An 8,070-nucleotide genomic window follows, 5' to 3' on the forward strand; every position below is an offset into this window, starting at 1 on the left:
CGCTGAAGTCTGAGTATTCATCTCTGGAACAATTGATGGCATTGATGGATGATGATATATCAGTACAACTCCGAACCATGAAAAATGCTTCAGAAAGTGAAAGAGACGAAGTATTGGTGCAGGAAGATACCATGAAAGCATGGCTGTATTGCCAAGAGCAGAGGATAAAACTCATCTATGCAAGGCCCACTGAGAATCTATTGTTTCTCCCATCATCACTTCGACTTTTTACTCTTTCTTCCTGCAGTCTCACAGATGGAGCTTTAGCTGTTTGCCTTCAAGGACTCACCTCACTGGTATGGTTTGCGTATAGAGAAAATTATGAGCTTAACTTCATTGCCATCATCAGAGGTGATGCAGTGCTTGACAGCCCTTCAAACATTGTATATTCGTTCTTGCTGGTGCATCAGATCGTTGGGTGGCTTGCGAAAGGTAACGTCCCTTTCAAGAGTTACGATAGATTCATGTGTTTCTTTAGAGTTGGTGGATGGAAATGAAATAGACACTATTCCATCTTTTATTGAAAAGCTCTCTATATCTGGGTGTGTGCTGGGAGCTGATTTCCTCACTACTGAATTCCCACGACTGCGAAGCATTTCCATCACATCCTGTAGAAGCTCTTCATCATTTTCCATTGGTCATCTGCATTCCCTGGAATCACTCTCATTGAATAACATGCCGGATCTGTGTTTCCTTGAAGGCTTATCCTGCCCACATCTCCAGGACATACATCTGATAAATGTTCCAAAGCTTACCGCACAGTCTTTTTCCCAGCATCATGCATGGACATCACTTGCTATTAGTAGCTCTGCTATGCTCAGTCTCATACTCTCTACAGATAATATCATGCTTCCGGAGAAACTCTGCTTTGAACAATACAATGAGCCATCCATTACATTTGAAATCTCTGCAAAATTTGCATCTATCAAATTTCTAGAGTTCAGTAACTCAGAAGTCATGTCCCTGCCAAGCAGTTTGAGGAACATGTCCTGTCTGGAGGGAATCAAATTCATCAAATGCCCCGACTTATCATCTTTACCAGATCTCCCTCTTTCTGTCCAGAAAATGGAAATACAAGACTGCGAGTGCTTGAAAATAAGCTGTCAGGCACCTAATGGAGAAAACTGGCCAAAGATTGAGCACATCCGTTGGGAAGCTGATCGAGTTTTCCAAACACAACGAAAGCATAATGTGGTGCAATGTAAGTTACAGTACATTTATGTCTGCAATAGTTACGTTTTGGATCAGTCCTAAAAAACTTAAGGCCTCAATACTATGCGCAAATGGTTGATTGAAATTGGGAGGATATAACTGATAATATTCACCGGAGGACTAATCATGGGTTTTCTGGACGAGTTCAGTTATAACAATGAAATCGGTAATTGCTATTTTCTGGATTACTATGCTAGAAATAATTTCAACACTCCTTATCAAGTTCAATTTTTATGACTATTAATTCCAATTACTGATGCTTGCATAGTGACACTAATGAATGTTTAATGGACACGGTTATTCCTGAAATAATTATGCAAATTTTGCAATATTAATATTCCATGTGAATGCTGATATGGTTTAATGACCAGTGCTCCTTCCATCTCAAGATAACTTTATACTTTACCCATATCGGACATACCAATACAAAAGCGAAAAGACTAAAATACCCTCTACATTATCAAATCTCAATGAAATTGTCCTCTACTTATCTACTTTCAATACATATGCCTTACTTTCATAAACTTTAATGCAATGATTGCTAACAATGAATTTATTTTGGAACAAACATGAGGGGACAAAGTTGATTTTATTTTGGGACGAAGAAAATAGTACTCCCTCTGTCCTCACAAGACTTCATTTTTAATCTATCTCATACAAATCAATACAAAACCAAAAGACTATAATGTCCTTCATAATTTTAAATTTCAATGCATTTGTCCCTCATACCAAACTCCAATGCAATATTGCTCAAAAAGTGAAGTCTTATTAGGACAAACGAGGGAAACTAAAAATGAAATCTTTGTGGGACGAAGGTAGTATCTAATTAATTTGCTATGAGAATTTTTATTCATTCCATTAAGATTTTATTGTTCTGGTCCTATCAGACACAGGTATGATAGAGATGGAAACTTGGAATAGCTGCCTACCTAAGAAGCTACAGCCTGGACAATCTGTCTCCTGGTAAGTTTGTCATTCAGCACTTGTGATATCTCTTGGTATGAGAGAAAGGCTTATTTTGTTATGTGCGATCACGTAGGAATTATGTGAAATATAGGTAAATATATTCCTTTATCATGTTATAAGAATTCACTGGCCAGTATATTCTCTAGTTGCAGTGCTGAACCAATACAAACTATAATGTATATACTCTGTGTGTGGTACTGTTGTCCGTGCAAAGCACAAACCAAGTAATTGTGTATCAGTGTTCAATGAATAATCAAACACTGGTAATGAATCCTTGTGATAAACGCTGCAAGAATCACTGAGTATCTAAAACCTCATCACAAATGCCACTTTGGAAAAACTGTAACAGAGGTACATCTCTTTGTTAACAACCCAATTCACTCAACTCAAACTACCGAACTCCTCAAGCAGTTCATGAATACACCAGCTGTTCTGAGGTGAAATAAAGCAGGAGAATACAAGCTCTATAAGGTTCTTTAAGCAAAGGTGGCGGCTGGATGTAGGAAGAGATCGCCAAGGTTCCAAGCCAGAAACCAGGACGCCACCGCCGAGAGCTTTAGCTCCAATTGATCTGTTCGATGGCTCCTGTGCTTGATTATGCTGTCTATATATTGTTATCCTCCCTGTGCTAGCATGGCCTGACTTGAAACATGGCAATCCGCCCTGTTACAGCCCAACCTAGTTCCTAACAACACTCTTTTCGTCTTGGATTGTATACTGCTGCCTACATTGCGTGCCGCAAGTCGGCAATATAAAAATCGTTTTTTTCCCTGGATGATATTTTATTGGGGGCAACAAAATCACAATTTCTCCCTAGGAAATGCATGCTCATATTCTCATAAATGGTTCAGTCAAACGAAACAAGTTGAATTTTATGTTCTCTAATGTTATGAATATTTGTGATAGTGAGGGCCTGCCAATTCGCTAAGGACCTGCGACGCCATCTTTGCTCTGCTTAGAAATTAAAAATCTCGAGAATGCCAGAAATACGGATGAGGCTGCATAATAGAAGTCATCTTCAGTCTCTGTAACTTATCTGGAGTTGCATGGACAACTTGCATGTAGATGTCAGTCTGCATTTGGACGTTTGACAAGGTCTGAAGCCACTCGTGAACTTGCATGTAGCCTTGGAATTATAGGCTATAGATCACCTGTATATCCAAGCTGGTTTCTCGAAAATTCTCGTATTGCTAATTCAAACTCTCTTTATCTCAGGAATTGCATCACCCTGGAAGGTTTACCATCCGGTGTACAGCTCATCAAGCATTTCAATACAATAGTCCTCTAGAACATCCCAAACCTGAAGATGCTACCACACTTACCGGGAGGTGCTTGGGTATTTCTAACAAAGATCTTGAACTGCACGTACAGCATGCAAATTCGATGAAAGCGGACAATTTGTCAGATCTGAGAGAAACAGAGGATCAAACAATTATAGATAAAATGTTAGGGATCGATGAAGAAATTGATGGCATCGATAAATGATGACATTTCAGCACAACTCCAAACCATGGAAAGTGCTATACAAAGTGAAAAAGGCAAGGCATTGGTGGATGAAAATACCATGGAGCAGAGAAGAGAACTCATATAAGCAAGGCCTGAGAATATGTTGCTTCTCCCGTCATCACTTCGCTATCTCACTTTTTCTTCCTGCAGTCTCAGAAATGGAGCTTTAGCTGTTGCCTTCAAGGACTTGACTCACTGAAACGGTTGTCTATAGCATAGATCATGAGCTTAACTTCATTTCGGTCACCACAGGTGCTGCAGTGCTTAACAGCACTTAACTTGGATATTCATTCTTGCTGGTGCCTTGGGTAGCTTACGAGAGGCAAGTAGGCAACCTCCCTTTCTGAAATTGAGATAGATTCATGTGTTTCTTTAGAGTTGGTGGAGGGAAATGGAGTAGCCACCATGCCATCCTCTGTACAAAAGCTCTCAATGAATAACATGCCAGATCTGTGTGTCATTGAAGGTTTATCATGCCCACATCTCTGAGACGTACATCTGATAAATGTTCCGAAGCTTACTATGGAGTCCTTCTATCAGCACCATGCATGGAAATCACTTGCTATTAGTAGCTCTGCAATGCTCAGTCTTATGCTCTCTATAAAGGATTTCAAGCTTCTAGAGAAGAGCATTTTTCCCATCCTTGAGAAGGTATCAGGAGGTACCACTGTTTTTGATACCTTACCTACTCAAGGATGGGAAGTACGCTCCCCAGAGAAACTCTGGTCTAAACATTACGATGAGCCATCGATTTAATTTGAAAGCTCCACAAATTTGACGTCTATCAAGTCTCCAGAGTTCAGTGACTCTAAAGTTATGTCTGGAGAACTTGTCCTGTCTGGAGAGAATTGCATTCATCCAATGCACGAACTTATCATGTTTACCAGTTTTCCCTAGTTCCCTCCAGCAAATTGAAGTGCGAGGCTGCGAGTGCTTGAAAAGAACCTGCCAGGTACCTAATGGAGAAAACTGGCGAAAGGTTGAGCACATCCATTGGAAGGTGTTTGAGTTGTCCAATAGCAATGCGGGAATGTCATTCATTGTAAGTTACAATTCATTTATAGCTGCAACAGTTATGTTTCAGATCATTCCTAAATAGTAGATGCCTCACTGTTATGTGTGTAAATGTCTCACTGTTATGTGTCATGTGTGTACGTTAGATTTAAGAGCAATTTTACAGTCGTTGAGTAGGTACTGTGAGGTACCAAAATTTTAGTGTAAAATTTAGTATCTCCTAGTACCTAGGTACCAAGACTAAAATTTTATTACCTCCTGGTACCTTCTCAAGGACAGTAAAATTGCTGTAGATTTAAAACTGAGGAGATATAACTGAGCATGTTTACCAGAAAATGATAAATGAAGCCTTATGGTCTTGTAACTTACTGGAGAATCAATTGTTTTCCAGAATAGTTCAATCGTAACAACATAACTGCTGATTGCGAATTTATGAATTACCATGCCAGAAATTGTGTGAATTTTGCAGTTATTAACGCTCCTTAGTCATTTTCAAGTACAATTTTCTGACCATTGATTTCAAATCAGTGATCTCATTAAAGAAGCTCCAAATTCCAGAAGTAATAACAACTTCAGAATGTCTAGTTCTGTAGGCTAGCCAATTAATTCAGACATGTATTTCCTACACATAAATTTCAAATTAATTACTCTAAATGCATGCTCCCTCTAGTAAAAAGTATTGGATGATGAGGGAAATAAACTAAGTTCTCCCAATTTCAAATAAATTTGCCTGGAGGGAGTATGTGTATACTGATATGTATTCAAAGCACAGAATAATAATATTCTATGTTTCACTATTATTTTATTGAGAAATTTATTCGTGTAAGCATATTATCGAAAATAATATTGATAGTAAAAGCATCCGGATGTAATTCCAATAAAACATGAAGTAAATAAATGGTTCTGTTATTTAGTGTTTGATCAACAAATTAGTTTCTCATAGCACATATAGCTGCCCCTCTATTTGTGCTATTAAAGTAAAAAAATATTCACTAAAAACATCATGTTCTCCATGTGTTTAGATATCTAATTAATTTAGTTCTAGTTTTATTAACATTGTGCTGTTTCGGTCCTGTCAGATACAGATGGGATAGCCACTTACCCGAGGAAGCTACAGGATGGACAATCTGCCGCATGCTGTTTGTGGTTTGGCACTCTTTGATTTTTGGTTTCTTGGGGTATTTGTATTGTATGTACTGGTTGTTTAATCGAAATTTAAGGGTAAAATGAGTTGTGCTGCTGCTAATTTCATAAAGACATTGTTCATGACGTACAATTGAAGTTTCATCTTTCAGCATCAGTCCTAAAAGTTCCTGGTATTGTGCATCATGTCTAGTTTCAGAGATCTCCTTGACAGTTCCAGAATCCAGTAATAGCATGGTGATAATTGTAGTTTTTGCTGCAGAAAAAAGGCATGGTTTTATTTTTCTGCAGGTCAACTTTCTTCATGGATCGTGAATGGGTGACATTACGGTGGAGTACAATGCTTCAAGCGTGTTGCGAAGGGATGGGATGCAGGCGTTTTGCATCCATTCAGTATATAAATTGAACATCAGAGCCATATGTCTGCTGCATGAGGTGCCTTTCCAACTTTCCAATTGAATCAGTTTATAGAAAAATGCATCACACGACTGTACAGGTTGTAATTAACTTGTTATTGCCATTGGCTCATTGCTATTGTTCTGCAGAAGGTTGCATGTCTAAAGAAAGAAAGAATATGTGAACTTTTGATTGGACGCAAGAATATGTGATCTGTTATTGCAGGAGTGCTAAAATGGGGTATTCATGGTTCGAGAGCCCTAGTCCGGGAATGGTAGGTACCCTGAAACGGTACGGTCGTTTTGGTGCACGCTCAGTTGGATAGAATCTCTTAGGATAGAATTTGCAGCTCAATTGGTTAGGATAGAGTTTGTTAGGATGTGATTAGGAATCACCGTCCCGGCCACGGTAGACATTAGATTTGAGTTATTCTCTTGTGTCTCTACCCCTACCTCCCAAAAAAAATCCCAAAATATGGTTGCCCGTGATAACTTGGGCTACGTTATCTTTGTTGCCTAAATAAACCTTACCATCTATTCCAAAATTTTGACAAGGTCATCATATGTAGGCTATGTTTACGTTTAATACCTTTCTAATTTTTGGCATACTTTTGTGAGTAAAAATTTCTAGAACTACCAAATATTGGTAAGGTTATGATGCCAAGGTCTAATTTAGTTTGTTACTTGCCAAAATTTTGACACTGTCAATATTTGAAATGGTTGATTTTGGTAACAAAATTGAACAAGATCTTGGTATTAGAGTGTCCCTGGTTCCGTGCCCATGGGCTTCAAGATCGCCGACATTTGCAAATGGCTTACTGAGATCTCGAAGACGCTGATAGATGTGGCAGCTAAACTCCAGGCCTTGGTGTTCAACTTAGGCCTTGTACGTTTGGCTGGGAGGATGTTACCCGGTGCGAAAAAACGTAACATGATTAATTAATTGTTAGTTATAGAAAATTAAAAATAAATTAATATGATATTTTAAAGCAACTTTCTATAGAAAATTTTCACAAAAAATATATCGTTTAGTGGTTTAAGAAACGTGTATGCGAAAAACGAGGGAATCTGAATAACTTACGGTACGTTTGGTTGGCGGTCAAGGTGAGATGGGAAATGACGATTCATATTTATAAGGATATGATGATCTAATTTTATGTTTAGTTGGATGGATAGGATGATCCAATTTTTTTGTTTGGTTGGATGGATGAGTAAGGATGGATGAACATTAAATTACTAGTACATAATAATATAAATTATTTTTTATAGATCTTAGCATAACTAGTATAATTAATAAAAAAATAAATCAATAATCACTCATTAACACTAATTTAAAGTTGTTAATTACTAATTAGTGACAAAATATACTTAAATATCACTAAACAATCGCTAGTGATCATAGTTAGTGAAGGTGGATGAGCTCATTGGACTAATTTGGCCTGATACACTCATCCAACATATTTATAGAATATTATCTTTCTATACCTTCATATCCAGCTTTATCCACAAACCTACCAAGGTGGCATCTCTTGACGGTGCCAAGGCAGCTAATAACATTCGTTGGTACTTCCTAGTATTATGTATGGTTTGTTCCTCTTCGACCTGATAAAATACCATAAAATATCCTTGCCCGTAAGAGCAGGTACATCTGTCTCCCAGTTAATTCAGAGATATATACTTCAATTCATGTTGGTTCCCACTTAGGGTCTGATTAGTGATACTAGCTGCAAAAACACGCTAGTACAATACAAGGATGCGTTCCTGGATTGCTGACAATGAAATAGCTTTGACAACATTAGTTCATTAGTTAGTATCGATAAAAGTTATTTAGTTT

At 37.9% G+C, this 8,070-nt stretch overlaps 2 pseudogenes; both read left to right on the forward strand.

Annotated features, from left to right (window-relative positions):
• The first annotated feature begins 321 nt into the window (after window positions 1–321).
• Window positions 322–3,663, forward strand: LOC121055746 (annotated as a pseudogene).
• Window positions 3,664–3,906: 243 nt separating this feature from the next.
• LOC121055747 lies at window positions 3,907–4,783 on the forward strand (annotated as a pseudogene).
• The last annotated feature ends 3,287 nt before the right edge of the window (window positions 4,784–8,070 follow it).

This window comes from Oryza brachyantha, chromosome 11 (assembly GCF_000231095.2).
Source record: "Oryza brachyantha chromosome 11, ObraRS2, whole genome shotgun sequence".
Taxonomy (NCBI): Eukaryota; Viridiplantae; Streptophyta; class Magnoliopsida; order Poales; family Poaceae; genus Oryza; species Oryza brachyantha.